We start from the raw sequence: 25,755 nt of genomic DNA, 5'->3' as shown, positions 1-25,755 counted from the left end.
GCACCGCCAGCATTCAAAAGTGACCAAAACATCAGCCAGGAAGCATAGGAACTGAGAAGTGGTCTGTGGTCCCCACCTGCAGAACCACTCCTTTATTGGGGGTGTCTTTCTAAATGCCTATAATTTCCAACTATTGTCTATTCCATTTGTACAACAGCATGTGAAATTTAGTGTTGCTTCCTAAGTGGACAGTTTGATTTCACAGAAGTGTGATTGACTTGGAATTACATTGTGTTGTTAAAGTTTATTATTTATTTTTTTGAGCAGTGTATATTAAAAGACGTGTACAACATAAGACATAAGTAAAAGTATTTTAAAAGATTCCCAAGTCCCCTGCCAAAATATTTGCAAAATATTTACCAAAAAATATATGGGGATTGGAAATGATACCGACAATAACATTGATGGAAGCTACAATCTTTCTGCAATATTAAAGCTGATCTTCAGTATTGTACTGTGTAACGGATGTCGTCTGGAGATAGAGAGGAGGACCAAGGTGCAGCGTGGTAAGTGTTCATGTCTTTTTAATAAACAAACTGAACACTGGAACAAAACAATAAACGATGTGAACAAAACGAAACAGTACCGTGTGGCCCAAACACTCACACAGAAACAAACACCCACAAACCAAAAGTGAGTACCTAAGTATGATTCTCAATCAGGGACAACAATTGACAGCTGCCTCTGATTGAGAACCATACTAGGCCGAACTCAAAAACCAACATAGAAAAACAAACATAGACTGCCCACGCCAACTCACGCCCCCCTGACCATACTAAAACAAAGACAAAAACAAGGGAACTAAGGTCAGAATGTGACATACTGAGAAAAACGTCAACCCTTTGGGCACTTTGGAGGAGGTGGGGCTGAACAAGTCACAGCTGTGGGTTTTCCTCCAAAACTTATGGTTCAAAACCAACTGACATTCAGCCAGTTACAAGGGCTTGTGGTGTGATCTAACGCAGAAACCAACTTCCTGATCAAGTTCCGTGTCGCCATGATCAAAAGAGACGGCTCTCCCTTTCGCCAACAGCTGTTGTTGTGCTTTCTGTCTTATTTGTCCTTCCTATCTGGCAAACAGAGCTACGCCCTTTAGCAGGAATGACAGCTCAATAAGTGGATCCCTTTTGGAAATAGATGGAGTGTCGCGGCCCTGGCCCATCTATTGTGCTAGCCCTATCATTTAGAACTAATCAATATTGACAGAGGAAAAACACCTAGCTGACTGTGGGGGGGAGGAGACATCCATGCCGTGCCTTTTTGACTCTGTTAGAAAGGGAAATGGATAGCTAGAGAGAGGGAGATAATCAATGTGCGATGGGAGGGGGGGTTAAGAAACTGTAAGCAATCCATTCCCCCCTCTATTAGTCTTTACCATTGTTTGTGTTTTGTTGGAATATAACAACGGCAAGGGAAAATTAAGTAGATTGAGTAGGCAGTGGGGATGGACGCACAGCGAATTGAAGGGTCTGCCCATGGTCCCTCTGGAAACAGTATTGAATGTTGTGTCGAGGTGCACATCTTTTGAAAACCCTCTCTCTCCTGGGTTGTTCTCTTTCCATTCTTCCTATCATTTGGCCTCTCTCTCTTTAGTTTCTCACTCATTCTCCCTTTTTTCTTCTCCCCAGTGCTCCTCTTCCTTTCTCATTTCTTTACTTGTGCACTCTCTTTCTCCCCCTCTCCTCAGTCTTCTTGAGCAGTCTAAGTCAAATCAAATGCTATCTGATGAAGTGATTATTATTTTAAGTGTGCCTCTGTCTTCCCACAGATGGAGGAGGGCAGTCGTGCAGTGCATCTGGGGACTCTGATCGCCCTCATGGTGGAGGAAGGGGAGGACTGAAAGACGGTGGAGATCCCTCCCCCTGGGGCAGCCGTGCCCACCCAGGCTGCCCCAGGGGCATGAAGCCAGCCTAGCCTATCCTCTTTTGCATGGCCAGATAAACTTTCAGAATAGATAGCTACAGTCTTTAGAAACAACAATTGAAAAACAGATGCGTTTCAGGTCCAATACAAATTAAGGCATTTTAATTAATTATGTAAAGAGTGCCTTGGTCCTCCCTTCTTTTTGATGACCAATTTACCAAAGAGCACCTTCTGTCCACCAAAACCTACTATCGTCTACCTTAGCAGCGCTTCCTTCCTTCTTTTTCTACTTTAGAACCTTTAAAATATAATAAATTGGAAGGTTGTGCATAACTATGGTAGATGTAGGAACCAATCTATCTTTTCAGACTGTCGAGTATTTATCTGGTCAATATGTCAGTGTATTATGTCTGTTTGTAACAGTGCGTTATACAGTATCATAATGTATGTGGACACCTGCTCGTCGAACATCTAATTTCAACATCATGGGCATTAATATGGACTTGGTCTCCCCTACTATAACAGCCTCCACTCTCCAGGGAAAGCTTTCCACTAGATGTTTGGAACATTGCTACGGTGTTTTGCTTCCATTCAGCCACAAGCATGATTGAGGTCAGGCACTAATGTTGGGCGATTATGCCTGGTTCGCAGTCCGCGTTGCAATTCATCTCGAAGGTATTCGATAGGGTTGAGATAGGCCTCTGTGCAGGCCAGTCAAGTTCTTCCACACCAATCTCGACAAACCATTTCAGTTAGGACCTCTCTTGTGCATGGGGGCATTGTCATGCTGAAACAGGAAAGGGCCTTCCCACAATTTTTGCCACAACGTTGGAAGCACAGAATCATCTAGAATGTCATTGAATGCTGTAGCCTTAAGATTTCCCTTCACCAGAACTAAGGGGTCTAGTCCGAACCATGAAAAACAGCCCCAGACCATTATTCCTCCTCCACCAAATTTTACAGTTGGTGCTATGGTTTGGGCAGGTGGTGTTCTCCTGGCATCCGCCAAACTCTGATTCATCCGTCGGACTGCCAGATGGTGAGGCGTGATTCATCACTCCAGAGAACAGATTTCCACTGCTCCAGAGAACTATGCGGTGAGCTTACACCACTTCAGCTGAGGCTTGGCATTGCGCATGGTGATCCAAGGTTTGTGTGCGGCTGCTCAGCCATGGTAACATTTTTCATGCAGCTCCTGACGAGTTATTGTGCTGAAGTTGCTTCCAGAGGCTGTTTGGAACTCTGTAGTGATTGTTGCATCCGAGGACAGACAAATGTTACGCGCTACGTGCTTCAGCACTTGGAGGTCCCGTTCTGTGATCTTACCACTTTGCGGTTGATCCGTCGTTTCTCCTAGAAGTTTCCACTTCACAATAACAGCACTTACAGTCGACCGGGGCAGCTCTAGCAGGGCAGAAAGTTGACGAACTGAGTTGTTAGAAAGGTGGCATCCTATGACGGTGCCACATTGAAAGTAGCTGAGCTCATCAAGAAGGCCATTCTCCTGCCAATGTTTGTCTATGGAGATTACATGACTGTGTGCTCGACTTTATACACCTTTCAGCAACGGGTGTGACTGAAAGAGCAGAATTCACTCATTTGAAGTGCGTCCACATACTTTTGTATATACAGTGTATGTTAAAATGTATTTGGATTATACATTGAATTTGTATGTTTAAGGACTCTTGGAAGATTATTCCAAATGAGGACTAAAAGAGATCCTAATACAATAGAATATTCTCTGACCAATCAGAACATTACGGTGAGACTAACTTTGTGTGTGTCCCTCGGTCCCTGTCTTTCTGTGTGTGTTTTGTCTTCTCCCCCCAGGTTGTGGCTGAGCTCGGCAGCACACGGTCTAGATCCCCAGCTGGCCACACCCACTGGACACGTGTATCGTCACCAAGGAGTGAGTAGTTTACACAAGCTGTGTTCAGGGTGGAAAAATGTTCCAAATGTTACAGATAGTAATTTAATGAATATGGTGTACATGAGTCCCCTATTCTAATCTAGCTCTAATCTAGCTACGTGGCAGACGATCATTATCGTGTAAGTACAGAGTGTGGGCACTGGGTGGTATGTACTGAGTGTACAAACATCAAGAACGCAAGCGCTTTCCATGATAGACCAGGTGAAAGCTATGATCCCTTATTGATGTCACTTGTTAAATCCACTTCAATCAGTGTAGATGAGGGGGAGGAGACAGGTTAAAAGGAATTTGAAGCATTATTGGTGACAGGTGCACCGGTTTGTGTCAAGCACTGCAATGCTGATTGCTTTTTCATGCTCAACAGTTTCTTGTGTTTATTAAGAATGCTCCACCACCCAATGGACATGCAGCCTACTTGATAGAACTGTGGGATGCATTGGAGTCATGGGCCAGCATCCCTGCTTTTGACACCTTGTACAGTCCATGCCCTGACACATTGAGGCTGTTCTGAGGGCAAACGGAGGGGAGGAGGGGTGTACCTCAATATCAGGAAGGTTTTCCTAATGTTTGTAATACTCACTGTATGTGTTATACAACACTGAACAAGGTCAATGCAAGAGTGCAGATATCTCTGAGGAGGAAATAATGAACTGTCCGTTTGAGACAAACATTCATGTCCGAGGATGATAATAATTTTTACTAGGGGTGGTGTTGGGGGATAAAAAGCTGTGCAGTTCAAAGAACTTCCAGGTACTATCAATAAGAGGCCAGATTAAAGCTGATGCTCACCTCAGAAATAAGCACACACATTATTGGAAAATGCAGAGCTGACAATTTGTTACTTCAGAAAACCAAGAGTGACAGCGTGACTGAAAGGGAGAGAGAAAGAGCCAGCGAGGTATGAAGTTAGTGAGGGAAGTGGTGCTTTAACCCTGTTATGTGGGTGGGCTCACACAAGGGGAAGCTGTGGAACTGCGCACACACAGACACACACGTTTCTAATGGCCACCTGCTGTCACGTGGGTCTGATGGAACGTTCTCATTTCCCACCCCATACCCTGCTGGGGAATCTCATTAAGACACAGCTGTCTCCATGGCAACCCAGTCTCTGGAGCTCACTGGTGGCCATAGAAAGGCAGACCATATGTTTTGAGAGACGTGTGTGCGTGCGTGTCTGTGTGTTTCTGTGTGTCATTTTGTTTGTTAGTCGTGTTTGTACACATGTGTCATTTCGTTTGTTAGTCGTGTTTGTACACGTGTGTGTGTGTCTGTGAAAGAGAGAGTGTAAGGAGATACTGTATGAGGAACCACACCCGACACAGAAAGTTCACCTAGGGTAAACAATGCAGCAAAGTATTTAGCCTACTTCAGTGAGGGGAGATGACCAGGTGAAGGAAACCTAATCCCTTCAATCAGTGCTTACCTTGACATTTGATAGGCTGTGATGTGCCATGGTTTCATGTGTCCTTTGTTAAAAACATGCTCGGTTACAGTTTATTGGTTATTTTGTCACCCAAATCTCTTTATTAACCGCTCAACACAAAATAGCCAAATGTGCTCACTTTGGAGAAAATATTATTTCTATTTTATTCAGCTATGTTCAGTTGTGTTCTTCATACTATAAAATCATCTCTTCCCTCTGCTCAAACCTTCTCCAACCTATCTCCTGATTCTGCCTCCTCAACCCTCCTCTCCTCCCTTTCTGCATCCTTTGACTCTCTATGTCCCCTATCCTCCAGGCCGGCTCGGTCCTCCCCTCCGGCTCCGTGGCTCGATGACTCATTGCGAGCTCACAGAACAGGGCTCCGGGCAGCCGAGCGGAAATGGAGGAAAACTCGCCTCCCTGCGGACCTGGCATCCTTTCACTCCCTCCTCTCTACATTTTCCTCCTCTGTCTCTGCTGCTAAAGCCACTTTCTACCACTCTAAATTCCAAGCATCTGCCTCTAACCCTAGGAAGCTCTTTGCCACCTTCTCCTCCCTCCTGAATCCTCCTCCCCCTACCCCCCCTCCTCCCTCTCTGCAGATGACTTAGTCAACCATTTTGAAAAGAAGGTCGATGACATCCGATCCTCGTTTGCTAAGTCAAACGACACCGCTGGTTCTGCTCACACTGCCCTACCCTGTGCTCTGACCTCTTTCTCCCCTCTCTCTCCAGATGAAATCTTGCGTCTTGTGACGGCCGGCCGCCCAACAACCTGCCCGCTCGACCCTATCCCCTCCTCTCTTCTCCAGACCATTTCCGGAGACCTTCTCCCTTACCTCACCTCGCTCATCAACTCATCCCTGACCGCTGGCTACGTCCCTTCCGTCTTCAAGAGAGCGAGAGTTGCACCCCTTCTGAAAAAACCTACACTCGATCCCACTCGATCCCTCCGATGTCAACAACTATCCCTTCTTTCTTTTCTCTCCAAAACTCTTGAACGTGCCGTCCTTGGCCAGCTCTCCCGCTATCTCTCTCAGAATGACCTTCTTGATCCAAATCAGTCAGGTTTCAAGACTAGTCATTCAACTGAGACTGCTCTTCTCTGTATCACGGAGGCGCTCCGCACTGCTAAAGCTAACTCTCTCTCCTCTGCTCTCATCCTTCTAGACCTATCGGCTGCCTTCGATACTGTGAACCATCAGATCCTCCTCTCCACCCTCTCCGAGTTGGGCATCTCCGGCGCGGCCCACGCTTGGATTGCGTCCTACCTGACAGGTCGCTCCTACCAGGTGGCGTGGCGAGAATCTGTCTCCTCACCACGCGCTCTCACCACTGGTGTCCCCCAGGGCTCTGTTCTAGGCCCTCTCCTATTCTCGCTATACACCAAGTCACTTGGATCTGTCATAACCTCACATGGTCTCTCCTATCATTGCTATGCAGACGACACACAATTAATCTTCTCCTTTCCCCCTTCTGATGACCAGGTGGCGAATCGCATCTCTGCATGTCTGGCAGACATATCAGTGTGGATGACGGATCACCACCTCAAGCTGAACCTCGGCAAGACGGAGCTGCTCTTCCTCCCGGGGAAGGACTGCCCGTTCCATGATCTCGCCATCACGGTTGACAACTCCATTGTGTCCTCCTCCCAGAGCGCTAAGAACCTTGGCGTGATCCTGGACAACACCCTGTCGTTCTCAACTAACATCAAGGCGGTGGCCCGTTCCTGTAGGTTCATGCTCTACAACATCCGCAGAGTACGACCCTGCCTCACACAGGAAGCGGCGCAGGTCCTAATCCAGGCACTTGTCATCTCCCGTCTGGATTACTGCAACTCGCTGTTGGCTGGGCTCCCTGCCTGTGCCATTAAACCCCTACAACTCATCCAGAACGCCGCAGCCCGTCTGGTGTTCAACCTTCCCAAGTTCTCTCACGTCACCCCGCTCCTCCGCTCTCTCCACTGGCTTCCAGTTGAAGCTCGCATCCGCTACAAGACCATGGTGCTTGCCTACGGAGCTGTGAGGGGAACGGCACCTCAGTACCTCCAGGCTCTGATCAGGCCCTACACCCAAACAAGGGCACTTCGTTCATCCACCTCTGGCCTGCTCGCCTCCCTACCACTGAGGAAGTACAGTTCCCGCTCAGCCCAGTCAAAACTGTTCGCTGCTCTGGCCCCCCAATGGTGGAACAAACTCCCTCACGACGCCAGGACAGCGGAGTCAATCACCACCTTCCGGAGACACCTGAAACCCCACCTCTTTAAGGAATACCTAGGATAGGATAAAGTAATCCTTCTCACGCCCCCCCCTTAAAAGATTTAGATGCACTATTGTAAAGTGGCTGTTCCACTGGATGTCATAAGGTGAATGCACCAATTTGTAAGTCGCTCTGGATAAGAGCGTCTGCTAAATGACTTAAATGTAAATGTAAATGTAATAAAATAATAAAATATAATGCCATGGAATTCTAAGCAAATCTTGTCTGCAAAATGAACCAGTGTAGCCCACAGACATATGCAATAGCCATATCAGGGCTTAACATAAGGACGACTCAAAGTATGCTATTCTGTTCTGAAATAGATTACATTTTCTTCCTATCATGTTTCTTTAGACCTGTCTAAAATTACAATTAAATGTATTTATTGTGAAGGTGTAGGCTGTATTAAGTGGATTTATTGGACTTTTTAAAATGTAGATGTTCTAGAGGTCTGTATCAATGGCTTGTAGGCTATGCATGGCATCCAGGAGATGCTGGACATGTTTATGTTAATTAACAGTCAATTCCCATGAGACCGGCAGTTATTTGCTTGACAATCACCGGGTGACTAAATTTCATGACACATCAGCCCTGGGTGCGTGCCACGCACAAGACTTTCCCGAAGCGGATCCTTTGTTTGGCTTACCACCCAGGACAATGGATCGGATCCCAGAGACCGAAAACAATGACTCCGTAGAAGGGGCAGACAGAGCGGTCACCCACCGCTCCCGATTGTACTACTTGCCAATGTCCAGTCTCTTGACAACAAGGTAGACGAAATCCAAGCAAGGGTAGCATTCCAGAGAGACATCCGAGACTGTAACGTTCCGTTTCACAGAAACATGGCTCACTCGAGACACACCAGCAGAGTTGGTACAGCCACCTGGTTTCTTCACTCATCGCGCCAACAGAATCAAGCATCTCTCTGGTAAGAAGAAGGGCGGGGGTGTATGCCTTATGATTAACGAGACGTGGTGTGATCATAACATACAGGAACTCAAGTCCTTCGATGGCCATGAAAGAACTTCATTGGACTCTATGTAAACTGGAAACCACATATCCTGAGGCTGCATTTATTGTAGGCAGACAATTTAACAAGGCTAATCTGAAAACAAGGCTCCCCAAATTCTATCAGCATATCGATTGTGCTACCAGGGCTGGCAAAACCATAGACCACTGTTATTCAAACTTCCGCGATGCATAGAAGGCCCCCCCCCCCTTCTGAAAAGCTGACCACGACTCCATTTTGTTGCTCCCAGCCTATAGACAGAACCTAAAACAGGAAGCACCTGTGCTTAGGTCTGTTCAACGGTGGTCCGACCAATCGGATTCCACGCTTCAAGATTGCCTCGATCACGTAGACTGGGATATGTTCCGCATTGCGTTGAACAACAACATTGACGAATATGCTGATTCAGTGTGTTTATTAACAACTGCATCGGTGATGTTGTACCCACAGCTTCTATTAAAACATTCCCCAACCAGAAACTGTGGATTGATAGCAGCATTTGCGCAAAACTGAACTTGCGAAGCACTGTAGGGCAAGTTGACCGGAAACATGACCGAATAAAAACAGTGTAGATATTCCCTCCGCAAGGCAATCAAACAAGCTAAGCGTCAGTACAGAGACAAAGTGGAGTCGCAATTCAACGGCTCAGACAAGAGAGGCATGTGGCAGGGTCTACAGTCAATCACGGACTACAAAAGAAAAACCAGCCCTGTCGCGGATCACGATGCCTTGCTCCCAGACATACTAAACAACGTTTTTGCTCGCTTTGAGGACAATACAGTGCCACTGACACGGCCCGCTTCCAAAACCTACGGGCTCTCCTTCACTGTAGCCAACGTGAGTAAATCATTTAAACGTGTTAACCCTCCCAGGGCTGCAGGCCCAGACAGCATCGCCGGCCGTGTCGTCAGAGCATGTGCAGACCAGCTGGCTGGTGTGTATACAGACATATTCAATCAATCCTTATCCAAGTCTGCTTCAAGAGGGCCACCACTGTTCCAGTTCCCAAGAAAGCTAAGGTAACTGAGCAAAATGACTACCGTCCTGTAGCACTCACTTCCGTTATCATGAGATGCTTTGAGAAATTAATCAAGGACCATATCACTCCCACCCTACCGGACACCCTAGACCCACTCCAATTTGCGTAACACCCCAATAGGTCCACAGACGACACAATCGCCATCACACTGCACACTGCCCTAACACATCTGGACAAGAGGAATACCTATGTAAGAATGCTGTTCATCGATTACAGCTCAGCATTTCACACCATAGTTCCCTCCACACTCGTCATTAAGCTCGAGACCCTGCGTCTCGACCCCGCTCTGTGCAACTGGGTCCTGGACTTCCTGACGGGCCGCCCGCAGGTGGTGAGGGTAGGTAACAACATCTCCACCCCGCTGATCCTCAACACTGCGTCCCAACAAGGGTTGCATTCTCAGCCCTCTCCTGTACTCCCTGTTCACCCACGACTGCGTGGCTATGCATGCCTCCAACTCAATCATCAAGTTTGCAGACGTCACTACAGTGGTAGGCTTAATTACCAACAACGACGAGACGGCCTACAGGGAGGAGGTGAGGGCCCTTGGAGTTTGGTGTCAGGAAAATAACCTCACACTCAATGTCAACAAAACAAAGGAGATGATTGTGGACTTCAGGAAACAGCAGTGGGAGCAGCTCCCTATCTACATTGACGGGATAGTAGAGAGGGTGGAGAGTTTAAAGTTCAAGACAGCGCGGTGAAGAGGTGCAGCACTGCCTCTTCAACCTCAGGAGGTTTGTAACCATAAACACTCACAAACTTTTACAGATGCACAATTGAGAGCAGCCTGTCGGGCTGTATCACCGCCTGGTACGGAAGCTGCTCCGCCCATAACCGGAAGGCTCTCCAGAGTGTAGTGAGGTCTGCACAACGCATCACCGGGGGCAAACTATTTGCCCTCCAGGATACCTACACCACCCGATGTCACAGGAAGGCCAAAAAGATCATCAAGGACAACAACCACCTGAGCCACTGCCTGTTCACCCCGCTATTATACAGAAGGCGAGGTCAGTACAGGTGCATCAAAGTGGGGACAGGCAGTGGTGCTTCTATCTCAAGACCATCAGACTGTTAAATAACTAAACTAAAGCAAAAGTCAAGGTGCCGTTGTTCGGCAGTTATAGACTGAGAGGCCAGAGTAACCTACAGTGGGGCAAAAAAGTATTTAGTCAGCCACCAATTGTGCAAGTTCTCCCAGCAGAGACCGTGAAGGAGTTAATGGGGAAATTGGAGGGGAGAGAAATGAGGGAGTTGCTGTGTTGGTGCTTTTTGCATGGAATTCGCCCGACGGAACGTGTCGGGGATTTGATGGCACCTGGGTCAGCGCTCCATACTCGTCCTGAGGTGCGTGTTAGTCGGCTGGTGAAGTTGGTGCCAGCCTCACGCATCAGGCCTCCTGTGCACATCCCTAGCCTTGCACGTCCTGTGCCAACACTGCTCTCAAGATCTCCAGTACGCCTTCACGGTCTAGCCCATCCTGTGCCACTTCCACACACCAGCCCTCCGGTAGCAGCTCCCCACTTCCACACACCAGCCCTCCGGTAGCAGCTCCCCCCTCGGCCCAGTACCACCAGTGCCAGCACCACGCATCAGGCCTACAGTGCGCCTCGCCTCTCCTGCGCTGCCGGAGCCTCCCGCCTGTTCAGCGCTATCAGAGCCTTTCTCCTCTCCTGCGCTACCGGAGTCTCCCGCCTGTTCAGCGCAGCTAGAGCCTTCTTCTTCTACAGCGCTGCTGGAGTCTCCTGTCTGTTCAGCGCAGCCAGAGCTGTCAGTATGCATGGAGCAGCCAGAGATGTCAGTCTGCATGGAGCAGCCAGAGCTGTCAGTCTACATGAAGCAGCCAGAGATGTCAGTCTGCATGAAGCAGCCACAGCTGTCAGTCTGCATGAAGCAGCCAGAGATGTCAGTCTGCAAGGAGCTGTCAGTCTGCAAGGAGCTGCCAGTCTGTAAGAAGCCGCCAGAGCTGTCAGCCCACATGGAGCAGCCAGAGATGTCAGTCTGCAAGGAGCTGCCAGTCTGCAAGGAGCTGTCAGTCTGCAAGGAGCTGTCAGTCTGCAAGGAGCTATCAGTCTGCAAGGAGCTGCCAGTCTGCAAGGAGCTGTCAGTCTGCAAGGAGCTGCCAGTCTGCAAGGAGCTGTCAGTCTGCAAGGAGCTGTCAGTCTGCAAGGAGCTGTCAGTCTGCAAGGAGCTGCCAGTCTGTAAGAAGCCGCCAGAGCTGTCAGCCCACATGGAGCAGCCAGAGATGTCAGTCTGCATGAAGCAGCCAGAGATGTCAGTCTGCATGGAGAAGCCAGAGCTGTCAGTCTGCATGAAGCAGCCAGAGCTGTCAGTCTGCATGAAGCAGCCAGAGCTGTCAGTCTGCAAGGAGCTGTCAGTCTGCAAGGAGCTGCCAGTCTACAAGGAGCTGCCAGTCTGCAAGGAGCTGCCAGTCTGCAAGGAGCTGTCAGTCTGCAAGGATCTGTCAGTCTGTAAGGAGCTGTCATTCTGCAAGGAGCTGCCCGTCTGTAAGAAGCCGCCAGAGCTGTCAGCCCACATGGAGCAGCCAGAGATGTCAGTCCGCATGGATCAGCCAGAGATGTCAGTCTGCATGGAGAAGCCAGAGCTGTCAGTCTGCATGAAGCAGCCAGAGATGTCAGTCTGCATGAAGCAGCCAGAGATGTCAGTCTGCAAGGAGCTGTCAGTCTGCAGGGAGCTGCCAGTCTGTAAGAAGCCGCCAGAGCTGTCAGCCCACATGGAGCAGCCAGAGCCGCCAGTCAGCGTGGAGCAGCCAGAGCTGCCAGTCAGCGTGGAGCAGCCAGAGCCGACAGTCAGCATGGAGCAGCCAGATCTTTCAGTCTGCCCAGCGCCACCAGTGCCGCCAGTCTGCCCAGCGCCGTCAGTCTGCCCAGCACCGCCAGTCTTCCCAGCGCCGCCAGTATGCCCAGCGCCGCCAGTCTGTCCAGCTCCACCAGTGCCGCCAGTCTGCCCAGCGCCGCCAGTCTGCCCAGCACGGCCCGCGCCGCCAATCTGCCCTGCGCCGCCAGCACCGCCAGTCTGCCCTGCGCCGCCAGTCTGCCCAGCGCCGCCAGTGCCCCCAGTCTGCCCAGCGCCGCCAGAGCCCCCAGTCTGCCCAGCGCCGCCAGTCTGCCCAGCGCCGCCAGTGCCCCCCGTCTGCCCAGCGCCGCCAGTGGCCCCAGTCTGCCCAGCGCCGCCAGTGCCCCCAGTCTGCCCAGCGCCGCCAGTGCCCCCCGTCTGCCCAGCGCCGCCAGTGGCCCCAGTCTGCCCAGCGCCGCCAGTGCCCCCAGTCTGCCCAGCGCCGCCAGTGCTGCCAGTCTGCCCAGTGCCGCCAGTCTGCCCAGCGCCGCCAGTGCCGCCAGTCTGCCCAGCGCCGCCTGACCTGCCAGTCAGCCAGGATCTGCCAGTCTGCCAGGATCCGCCAGAACTGCCAGTCAGCCAGGATCCGCCAGTCAGCCAGGATCCGCCAGTCAGCCAGGATCTGCAAGTCAGCCAGGATCCGCCAGTCAGCCAGGATCTACCAGTCAGCCAGGATCCGCCAGTCAGCCAGGATCTGCAAGTCAGCCAGGATCCGCCAGTCAGCCAGGATCTGCCAGTCGGCCAGGATCCGCCAGTCAGCCAGAATCCGCCAGATCCGCCAGTCAGCCAGGATCTGCTGAGACCACCAGCCAGCCAGGATCTGGTAGATCTATCTACCTGCCTGAGCTTCCTCTCATTCCCTTAGCTTCCTCTTACTCCTGAGCTTCCTCTCACTCCTGAGCCTCCTGAGCTTCCTCTGACTCCTGAGCTTTCTCTCACTCCCAAGCTTTCTCTCAGTCCCGAGCTGCCTCAGTCCCGAGCTGTCCTTCAGTCCCGATCCGCTCCTCAGTCCAGTGGGGTTCTGGGTGAGGACTACTAGGCCATGGTCGGCGGCGAGGGTGGACTATCCAGGGACGCAAGGAGAGGGGACTAAGACATTAACTGAGTGGGGTCCACGTCCCGCACCGGAGCCGCCCCCATGGACAGACGCCCACCCGGACCCTCCCTATTGTTTTGTGGTGCGTTCGGGAGTCCGCACCTTAGGGGGGGGGGGGTTCTGTCACGCCCTGGTTGAAGTATTTTGTGTTTATCTTCATGTATTGGGTCAGGCCAGGGTGTGGCATGGGGTTTTTGTATTGTGGTGTGTTTTGTCTTGGGGTTTTGGGTTGTATGTATTGGGATTGTAGCTAGTAGGGTGATCTAGCAAGGTCTATGGCTGTCTGGAGTGGAACCATATTTAGGCAGCCATATTCTTTGAGTTTGTCGTGGGTGATTGTCCTTAGTGTTCTGTTTTCGGTTTTCGTTACGTCCTTTGTTTTGTAGTGTTTGTGTTTTAGATTCGTGTTACGTTTTTTGTTCATTAAACATGGATCGCAATCTACATGCTGCAGTTTGGTCCGACTCTCCTTCACCACACCTAGAAAACCGTTACAGAGAGGGAGGGATGGCTATCAACACCAATGTTATGCACGGCTTGAAGACGTTGTACACGTCTCAAACCAAAGGGCTTTATCAATCAATCAGTCAGTCAATAAATACATTTTTACATGGTGTCCTGTTAACACTGTGACCTTGGTGCCAGGCCATAGAAAACGCTGTCAACAGCACACATTCCAAATTACAGTGAGGTTAGAGGAGTTGGTCAGGAGCAGGTCAGAGGTCTATGTCTTCAGCTCTCTACACTGTCTCCACTGACCAGATGTTTCGGTCTGGATACCCCGTGCACAGCCAAAAGTCCCAGGTCTCTGTCTGTCAGTCTATCGGATGGCTAGGTCTCTCGTTGTGCATGAGGAGTAAGGCGATAGGCGTTCATGCTCACCTTGCATGGCATCATAAGGGCTGTGAGTAAACTCTCCTTTGTGCAAACAATGATAAGGATCTGTTCCATAGAAAACCTACCAGAACACATATGGCTTAGGGGGACTCAGAGGAACTATTACGACACTAGTCTTCTATGACCAATTATTCATACACTCTGGAGCAGAATGGTAATACAATGTTTGTTAATATCTGAAGCCTAGTTGTTTGTGTTTGGTTAATTCCCTAGTATTTCTTCCAAACCCTGCTGGAATACAAAATAACTCACAAATCTCACTGGCTATAACATGCTTATTATTACCAGTACATGGGAAGAGATGCCACAACAGGAATAAACAGGACGAAATTAAGGACATGAAAGCCACAAATCACACCATTTAAATACCGATAGGCACGTGGGAAATATTTGCATAACCTTGGCTTTCTGATTGAGGGACTTATTTACTGCAATATTCTGTTATTCCCCCACAGGACATTATACAAATGTTACATAAGGCTAGAAAGAGTCTCCAACACTTACAGGCAAGTGAGTCATGTGAAGTCAGGAGTCAATCAAAGTGAACCTTCTATGTGAATCTGTGACAACGTACCATCAATTCAACCAATCATAGATCTTGATAAATTGTGGGTAATGTCAATTATCTACAGTGAATTGCAGCACTGAGAGAGGGCAAGGTAGAGTGTGTGTATAGGGTAAGGAGGGTAGGAGCCCATAGTGAGTCCTACTAACCTTGAGGTGGTCCCTGACTCCCTTTATCTGCTCGCACACCAGTCTTGAAGAGTTAAAAACACTCGTCTCTAACCCTGGCCATAACATGCTCGTCTATCATGATGTTTTTCACTGAGTACAGGTGCACGGCAGTCATGTACTTTCTTAGAAGACATTGCCCATCCCAAATCAATCCCTGGCCCCAAGAGCACTTTGTGTAGATCTCGATCTAGAATTGTGAGTGTTTAGTGCTAGGGCAGTTTGCTGTGTGTGTGTGTACTTACTAGTGCTCCAGGCTTGCCAGGTAAGGATTGAGGGGGGTACATGGGCCTGCTGTCTGGGGGTGTTGGGCAAGTGCTGGGGTGGCCATTGGACTGGGGACAGCCATTGCTGGGGCTACCGTATCTGGAGCTGCCTTGGAATCAGGAAACTTTTTCAGGAGAGTCGGCCCGGCCCGCCCGTTTCTTTGTGCGGGATTGATCATTGTAACCCTGGTGTTTGCTACAGATGAACGTGTTTGTGTAATTAGTGCTGGACTGTTTTTGTTCCCTGTGTCTGGGACATTTTGTTTGAGCACCCAAAAGTGGGGTGGCCGTGTGTGCATTAAAGGAGCACTATATTGAACTCTCTGCTTTCCTGCGCCTGACTTCACCCTCACGACACCCAGTACCTTACAGTAAGTATAATTTGAACAAGACCAAAGTAATGTAGGCTATGAGTACAGTATGACTCATGGAGGGTGGATCTGGGACCATGGGCTTTGAAAAGACTGAACACTGGGCCACTCCTCTGACACCCTTACAGTCCAAACATCCATATGCGCAAACACTCATAATGGAAATAAAAACTGCCCTCACTTTGCTCTCACACACCTGTATGCAGAATGACAGTAGATGCAGAAACACCAGTATGTAGCTAGGTAGCTAGGCAATAAGCAGCTATTTATCTGTGTTGTGTTATTGAAAGTCTGAGGAAAGCATACATGATGTACTTTCTATCCCAGCGTACACATCCAACTCTGGCCTTACCTGAGTGGCTGGGCCTATTGATATGGACCCTGCTTGGTTTTGGGGGAGAAAACACAAATATCTAAATGTATCTCAACCACAACCGGAGTCGAGAGCAAGAGTGGTAACTTTCAGTTTTGAATAGGACCAGAACAGAGATTGGACGTGAGAAGACAAGCACTCACCAATCATGAACAAACACTTCCCCACAATGGAGGCCAGGATCGGATGTCAGATGCATTCACTCTCTCATCTGACAAACAGAGCATGTGTTTCACATGGGCACACTGGGCAGGCTGATCAAGTTAGGAGATGTAGGTAAATAAAAAACCAACAGAACAAATATGAGCAACGAATGACGTCAACAACACCCACACATCGCTCTCCAAATTATTATCTTTATCAATCCAACGACCAATCACAACCACTGAGTGAAAACAAAACCTGACTCTGATTATCATTAGTTTCATCAAGAGTTCCTGAAGCATAATTAATGTGGTTTGTCAGAAAAGCACCTGGCATGGAGGTTCAAAGTTGGCAGCCATCTTTATGGTCAAAGTGGATTTTAAAAACAAATATATCTTGATTAGATACGTATTCACCATCCCCAATACAAGTCTCTTAGAACCGTATTCTCTAAGAGCCATCATTCTTTTCAAAATTCTTCAAGCTCTGTCAAATTGGTTGTTGATCAACCTGTGCTTAGCTGTATTATGTGTATTTTCATCAAAAAAAAACATCCTTGCCGATGACAAGCATACCTATAACATGATGCAGCCACAACCATGCTTGAAAATATGAAGAGTTGTACTCAGCGATGTGTGTGTTGGATTTGCCCCAAACATAAGACTTTGTATTCAGGACATAAAGTTAATTTCTTAGCCATTTTTTTGCTGCATTACTTTAGTGCCTTGTTGCAAATTTCAAATATTTGTATTCTGTACAGGCTTCCTTCTTTTCACTCTGTCAATTAGGTTAGTATTGAGGAGTACCTACAATGTTGTTGATACATCCTCAGTTTTCTGGCATCACAGCCTTTAAAGTCTGTAACTGTTTCAAAGTCACCATTGGCCTCATGGTAAAATAACTGAGCAGTTTCCTCTTAGGCAACTGAGTTAGGAAGTATGCCATCTTTGTACTGTGTGTCCATCCAAAATGTAATTAATAACTTCATTGTTCTCAAAGGGATATTCAATATCTGCATTTTTTTTTACCCATCTTCCAATAGGCGCCCTTATTTGCGAGGCATTGGAAAACCTCTTTGGTCTTTGTGGTTGAATCTGTACTTGAAATCCACTGCTCGACTGAGGGACCTTTCAGATAATTGTATGTGTGGGGTACAGAGATGAAGTAGTCATTAAAAAATCAACACTGTTATTGAGCACAGAGTGAGTCCATACATCTTATCATGCAACTTGTTAAGCACAGTTTTATTCCTGAACTTATTTAGGCTTGCCATAAAAAAGGGATTGAATACTTATTGACTCAAGACATTTCAGCTTTACATTTTTATTAATTTTTAAACATTTCTAAAAACATAATTCCAGTTTGACATTATGGGGGATTGTGGGTAGGCCAGTAAAACAAATCTCAATTTAGTCTAATTTAAATTCAGGCTGTAACACAACAAAATGTGGAAAAAGTAAAGGGGTGTGAATACTTTCTGAAGACACTGTATGAATAACAGGGTTTGACGTGTTGTGATCGACCCACTCAGTTTTCCCCCACAATACACCAGAAAATTGCCAAAAAGACTACAACCAGCTCACCTGCTTTTACACGATGATTTGACTATTAGAATATCAACACTTCCTTAGATAAAAATTAAAAAGGAATAGTTCCACCATATTAAAATGAAAGTTGACCTGCACTTTAGCAAGTATTTAGTCATATAAAAAACATAATCTTGAATTCGCCATGTGGTCTATATTAAAGGGCACTTCATTTAATTTAACATGCTTTTAAAATTCTATATTTTAAAAGCACAAATTCTATTTCAAAAGGGACTGGTTACATGAAACGACCCATCTGCTGCAACATTTGGATTTATTTTAAATGATCATATAAAATAAAATTAACATTGCCAGTTAGACTCTAAACAATGACACCGCCACTCCTACAAAGAGAGCAGTGTGGAAACGTGAAAGTAAAGGGTGGGGGAGAGATGGAGGAAGTGAAACTAAGAGGAGGAAAAAGAGATGTAAATAGAATAGGAAAGTTCAGCCCCAGTATTCCTAATCTTTGCTTTCAGGGAGGGTGTCAAGGCTGGGAGGTGGGGCAAGGAGGGTGAGGCAGGTATCAGGTGTGATTGCTCAGAGGTCTCTAGTTTCACACCAGTGCACTGAGGCCCTCCTACCCCACATCTTTGTCTGAGTCAGCTGCCCCTGCTGCCCTCGTTCATACAACAGGGAGAAGGCTGGGCCCCACACCCTGCTCTCATTTTCCTTTTCCATGTAGTCCCTCTCTCCTTACCTCCCTCTCTCCTTCCTTCTCTCCTTCCCGCCCTCCCTCTCTACTTCCCTCCCTCTCTCCTTCCCTCTCTCTACTTACCTCCCTCTCATTGTTCTTGGTTATTGTTTGTGGGGACCTTGTTGGAATGTTGGAAATCTTCTAACCACACATAAGAGAGTGACACACACAAACAAATGTGCAGGAGCGAACGCTTTCACTAATAACTGCAGAGTAAGCAGGCAGGCAGAAGAACCCGGTTCCTTCAGGTTAGGTAAGCTGCAGGAAACTACATGCCCTCTGAAAATCTAAGCCAATTTGCTTGGGTGGCCAAATCACTACCTGCCACTCCTCTCTCCCTACCCATTCTGCTGATACATGCGCATCTGAATTCGCATGACAGCTCCTATTCAGGCTAAGAGAACATGGTGAGCCCAGCCAGTGAACAAGAGGAGATATGAGATTTAACACCACTGACTATGTCATTACCTCCCTGTGGAGTTTCTTGAAAAGGGACGAGGGCTGCATAGGGAGATTTTCACATTATAACTTGAAGAAAATCCCCACAATATACGTGCACCATCTACCAAGTATCCTCCTATTCCTCTGTGTGATGGAGTGAGGTACAGTTCTCCATAAATCCCAAAGCAATATGAAGTGTCTTTTCCATGTGATGAGAACATCAATTGATCAGCTCATAAATCCTGAGCCCAGAGTCCCCAGTGTGTGGTAATGACATCATCCACTGATAGGCTACTGTGTGCTGCTAGCTGGCTCACTGGCTGGCTGATACATCCTTCCTCACATAAGGCATCTGCTTTTCACACAGGCCATTTATACTCCCACTGATAGACAGACAAGGCAAAAGAGCCTCTGGGATATAAAAGACACAGACAGACAGACAGACAGACAGACAGACAGACAGACAGACAGACAGACAGACAGACAGACAGACAGACAGACAGACAGACAGACAGACAGACACATGCACAACTCCCCACCCCACACACCATCCCAACTGTCCTGAGTCAAACCCAGACTACACTGCCATCTGGGACAGAGTGATGGTCATGAAAACCTCTTCCTTCCAGTGAAGAAAAGCCTCATGTCCTCACAGAGAGGGAAATATCTGAGTCTCTCATCATCAAGCACTAGATCTACCATGGTCTATCATTCTATGAAAGGAATTCTGTGTTGAGGTATACTGTAAAGACATAAAACGTAATGCTGATGTTGGTAAAACTAAAGCTTAGAGACATCTAGAAAATGTATGCTGCGGACAGGTGGAGAATAAATCAAAAGTTTACCTAAAATAAATGTACAGCGTACCTTGAAATAACTTACGACCACAGACTTCCTTGGACAAATGTTTGTATTTCTGAACCAACCGTTCCCATAAAAACACTATAAATCAGCAGCATTAAAAAACCTCTACAGCATTTCTCTACCCTCCGGCAGGCAAACATACAGTAGCACTCTGAAATGGTGGATGTGCCTTTAACTTGGTATTGATGTTAACAACGGGGGACATAATCCACTATAATACCCTTATTGTATGAAGACAATATGGCTGGTTTATACACACGTCCCTCTGAGGCAGACTAAATGTAAATGTTCACTTTTTAAAGACAAAGTCCACTATATGCTTATAAAAGAACATGCCCTGACATGATAACCTATTACGTAATGTGACATTAGCAGGTGAACACCCAATAGTCTAATTTACAGCCTCAGTAGAAAAGGGAATTACCACAGATATTACAAAATAATGTCCATGCTACGATATTCATGTATCAGACTTGTGTAAATCAATATCATTAACCATTTATTATGTCGGAACACATATGGCAAGTGATAAATAGTCATTTCCAAGCCATTGAGGTGAGGTGAAGCATGGTAGAGATAGGTAGTGGTGCTTTATCAATCTGTAGCTACCCAGGCATGTGTGTTCTCTGAACATTCCATACCTGTCAGTCTTAGAGAGGGGGGAGAAAAGAGAGCAGCCACATGCCTATTATTGTTATTGGATATTTTGTGTTTTCCAAGGTTAAACATGACAGACACGGGGAATGAAAGCTTGAAAGCCTATCAAGATCTTTTTCTCCCACCTTCACCCCACACACTTCCCTCCTCTTGAGTTTCATGGTAAACAATGTTCTCCAGAAACACAGGGCCTTCCTCTTCTTCATGAAATGAAGATGAGTAGAGGAAAGAGAGAGAGAGAGAGAGAGAGAGAGAGAGAGAGAGAGAGAGAGAGAGAGAGAGAGAGAGAGAGAGAGAGAGAGAGAGAGAGAGAGAGAGAGAGAGAGAGAGAGAGAGGGAGAGAGAGACAGACAGACAGACAGACAGACAGACAGACAGACAGACAGACAGACAGACAGACAGACAGACAACAGACAGACAGACAAAGGGAGAGAGAGAGAGAGAGAGAGAGACAGACAGACAGACAGACAGACAGACAGACGGACAGACAGACAGACAGACAGACAGACAGACGGACAGACAGACAGACAGACAGACAGACAGACAGACAGACAGACAGACAGACAGACAGACAGACAGACAGACAGACAGACAGACAGACAGATAAAGGGAGAGAGAGCGAGAGAGAGACAGAGAAAGAGAGAAAGAGAGAAAGAGAGAAAGAGAGAAAGAAACAGAGAGTACTGTTTACTGTTCATTTCTGATAGCTTATTTAATTTTTGTTTATTGTACATTTCACTTGCTTTGGCAATATAAACATATGTTTCCCATGCCAATAAAGACCCTTTGAATTGAATTAAATATATATAGAGAGAGACAGAGAGACTAATGATTTCACAGTTGAGTTTGTGTCAGAGCTGTCATATCACCACTCCACATAACATCTGTTTATTTTAGTTAGAAAACTCACTGAAATGCTACTTAACAGAGTGGGAGTGTCCGCATGTTTGTTTTGAATTACTTCCCTGCTATATTGGGTGTCTATGAGGGATATTTGTATAGTCAATCACTGAATTAACCTGCCTGACAAGACTCACAAAAATCAAATCAAGTCAAATCTATTTGTCACATACACATGGACAGCAAGTGTTAATGCAAGTGTAAAGAAATGCGTGTGCTTCTAGTTCCGACCATGCAGTCATATCTAACAAGTAATATAACCTAACAATTTCACAACAATTACCGTATACACACAAGTGTAAAGGAATGAATACGAATATGTACATAAAAATATATAAATGAGTGATGGCCGAACGGCATAGGCAAGATGCAGTAGATGGTATAGAGTACATTATATACATATGAGATGAGTAATATAGGGTATGAAAACATAAAGCGGCATTGTTTAACATACAGTTGAAGTCAGAAGTTTACATACACTTAGGTTGGAGTCATTAAAACTAGTTTTTCAACCACTCCACAAATGTCTTGTTAACAAACTATAGTTTTGGCAAGTCGGTTAGGACATCTACTGTGTGCTTGACACAAGTCATTTTTCCAACTATTGTTTACAGACCGATTATTTCACTTATAATTCACTGTATCACCATTCTAGTGGGTCAGAAGTTTACATACACTAAGTTGATTGTGCCTTTACACAGCTTGGAAAATTCCAGAAAATTATGTCATGGCTTTAGAAGATTCTGATAGGCTAATTGACATAATTTGAGTCAATTGGAGGTGTACCTGTGGATGTATTTCAAGGACTACCTTCAAACTCAGTGCCTATTTGCTTGACGTCATGGGAAAATCAAAAGAACTCAGCCAAGGCCTCAGAAAAAAATTGTAGATCTCCACAAGTCTGGTTCATCCTTGGGAGCAATTTTCAAACACCTGAAGGTACCACGTTAATCTGTACAAAAAAATAGTATGCAAGTTTAAACACCATGGGACCACGGAGCCATCATACCGCTCAGGAAGGAGATGCATTCTGTCTCCTAGAGATGAACGTACTTTGGTGCGAAAAGTGCAAATCAATCCCAGAACAACAGCAAAGGACCTTGTGAAGATGCTGGAGGAAACAGGTACAAAAGTATCTATATCCACAGTAAAACGAGTCTTATATCGACATAACCTGAGTGGCCGCTCTGCAAAGAAGAAGCCACTGCTCCAAAACATCCACATGCACATGGGGGAAAGATTGTACTTTTTGGAGAAATGTCCTCTGGTCTGATGAAACAAAATTAGAACTGGCCATAATGACCATCGTTATGTTTGGAGGAAAAGGGGAAGAACGAAGATCAAGCCAAAGAACACCAATCAAACTGTGAAGCATGGGGGTGGCAGCATCATGTTGTGGTGGTGCTTGGCTGCAGAAGGGACTGGTGCACTTCACAAAATAGATGGCATCTCAACGCCCTGCCCTCTTACCCAATATAATATTTGTGGGCAGAACTTAAAAAACGTGTGCGAGCAAGGAGGCTTACAAACCTGACACAGTTACACCAGCTCTGTCAGGAGGAATGGGCCAAAATTCACCCAACTTATTGTGGATAGCTTGTGGAAGGCTACCCGAAAAGTTTGACCGAAGTTAAACAATTTAAAGGCAATGCTACCAAATACTAATTGAGTGTATGTAAACTTCTGACCCACTGGGAATGTGATGAAAGAAAGAAACTGAAATAAATCATTCTCTCTACTATTATTCTGACATTTCCCATTCTTAAAATAATGTGTTGATCCTAACTGACCTAAGACAGGGATGTTTTACTAGGATTAAATGTCAGGAATTGTGAAAATGTATTTGGCTAAGGTGTATGTAAACTTCTGACTTCAACTGTATTTGTACTTTTATTTGATAGCTTAGTTTTGTTAAGCCTGATTTGATGCCTTTGTTTAGAGTAGTCTAGTGATTATTGGACAATTCCGTATTGTGAAGTTGATAGAAGGCTCCTCCTGTACTCAGACAGAGACCAGACCCTGGCCAAGCTAAGAGCCAGGCCTGTCCAAACACGCCAAGCAGCAGCCTCATAAAGACGACCCAGACTAGTTGGGGTTGGCCATGGTCAGGCACCCAGCCTGCTTTCCATCCCTGCCTCTTTATCACTGTAATGGGGATGGAAAGATCTTGTTTAGTTTCATGACTTTGTTGAGTACTAAATGTTGCATTACTGCAGAAGGGGTTACAGAAGGAAAGATTTACACAGGAAATTAGGAAATTATGTCCAGGATTTAGTCATAATGGTTATTTCAGTAATGTTTATAAAAACGGCACATTTCCTCCTCGTCTTGTTTCCCATATTGTATTTCGAAGACCATTACATTGACAAGACACAAATAAATGATCCAATATACCACCTTAGAGTTGGTCCCATTTTTAGTTCAGCGACATCGATCACAATCAATCAATCAATCAATCAATCAATCTATCTTCTGTAACTATTTTTTCAATATCATCGAGAGTAATAGCTATAGCTTCAGAGGAAAGTCTAACTTCAGATGTGTCTGTAACCTGTAATGGGAGGAAGGGTTGGGGGGGTTAAATTTCAGGTGAAAGTGATTTTGTTACTGAGTCATAAAGTCATCCAGAAACATAAATCTGCACATTGACCGACTGACATTCTTCAATTTTCTCCTCTCCTCTCTTCTCCTAGGGTACCTACACAGAGATCACTGCCTCCAACGTATGGTGTGTCATTGCCCAGAGGCTAACGCAGTCCAAGACAACCATCCCCCATGCCTACGCCACCGTAGACTGTGACCTGGGTGCCATCTTGCAGCTGCGCAAGGAGATGGCCAAAGGTGAGGCCACAGCACAACGTAACATAACACAGCATAACAGGGCACAACACACAAGAACACTACATAACAGAACACATCATAACAGAACACAACACATCAGAACACAACATATCAGAAGACAATACATCAGAACACAGCATAACAGAACACAACACATTAGAACACAACATAACAGAACACAACACATCAGAACACAACATATCAGAAAACAATACATTAGAACACAACATATCAGAAGACATCAGAACACATCATAACAGAACACAACACATCAGAACACAACATATCAGAAGACATCAGAACACAGCATAACAGAACACAACACATTAGAACACAACATATCAGAAAACAATACATTAGAACACAACATATCAGAAAACAATACATTAGAACACAACATATCAGAAGACATCAGAACACATCATAACAGAACACAACACATCAGAACACAACATATCAGAAGATATCAGAACACAACATAACAGAACACAACACATCAGAACACAACATATCAGAAAACAATACATTAGAACACAACATATCAGAAGACATCAGAACACATCATAACAGAACACAACACATTAGAACACAACATATCAGAAGACATCAGAACACAGCATAACAGAACACAACATATCAGAAGACATCAGAACACATCATAACAGAACACAACACATCAGAACACAACATATCAGAAGAAAATACATCAGAACACATCATAACAGAACACAACACATTAGAACACAACATAACAGAACACAACACAACATATCAGAAAACAATACATTAGAACACAACATATCAGAAGACATCAGAACACATCATAACAGAACACAACACATCAGAACACAACATATCAGAAGACATCAGAACACAGCATAACAGAACACAACACATTAGAACACAACATATCAGAAGACAATACATCAGAACACAACATATCAGAAGACAACACATTAGAACACAGCATAACATAACACAACACATCAGAACACAACATATCAGAAAACAATACATCAGAACACAACACATTAGAACACAACATATCAGAAGACAATACATCAGAACACAACATAACAGAACACAACACATCAGAACACAACATATCAGAAGACAATACATCAGAACACAACACATTAGAACACAACATATCAGAAGACAATACATCAGAACACAGCATAACAGAACACAACACATCAGAACACAACATATCAGAAGACAATACATCAGAACACAACATAACAGAACACAACACATCAGAACATAACATATCAGAAGACAATACATCAGAACACAACACATTAGAACACAACATATCAGAAGACAATACATCAGAACACAGCATAACAGAACACAACACATCAGAACACAACATAACAGAACACAACACATCAGAATATAACACATCAGAACACAACACATTAGAACACAACATATCAGAAAACAATACATCAGAACACAACACATTAGAACACAACATATCAGAAGACAATACATCAGAACACAACACAT

The 25,755-nt window shown here is 45.9% G+C and overlaps 1 pseudogene; it reads left to right on the top strand.

Annotated features, from left to right (window-relative positions):
- Window positions 1-2,955: 2,955 nt before the first annotated feature.
- LOC118396026 (pyruvate dehydrogenase protein X component, mitochondrial-like) overlaps window positions 2,956-25,755 on the top strand; it is a 38,814-nt pseudogene continuing 16,014 nt past the window's right edge.

This window comes from Oncorhynchus keta, chromosome 17, assembly GCF_023373465.1.
Source record: "Oncorhynchus keta strain PuntledgeMale-10-30-2019 chromosome 17, Oket_V2, whole genome shotgun sequence".
NCBI lineage: Eukaryota > Metazoa > Chordata > Actinopteri > Salmoniformes > Salmonidae > Oncorhynchus > Oncorhynchus keta.
Note: the sequence above shows the minus strand (reverse complement) of the source record. Positions and strands in the feature narration are given on the sequence as shown.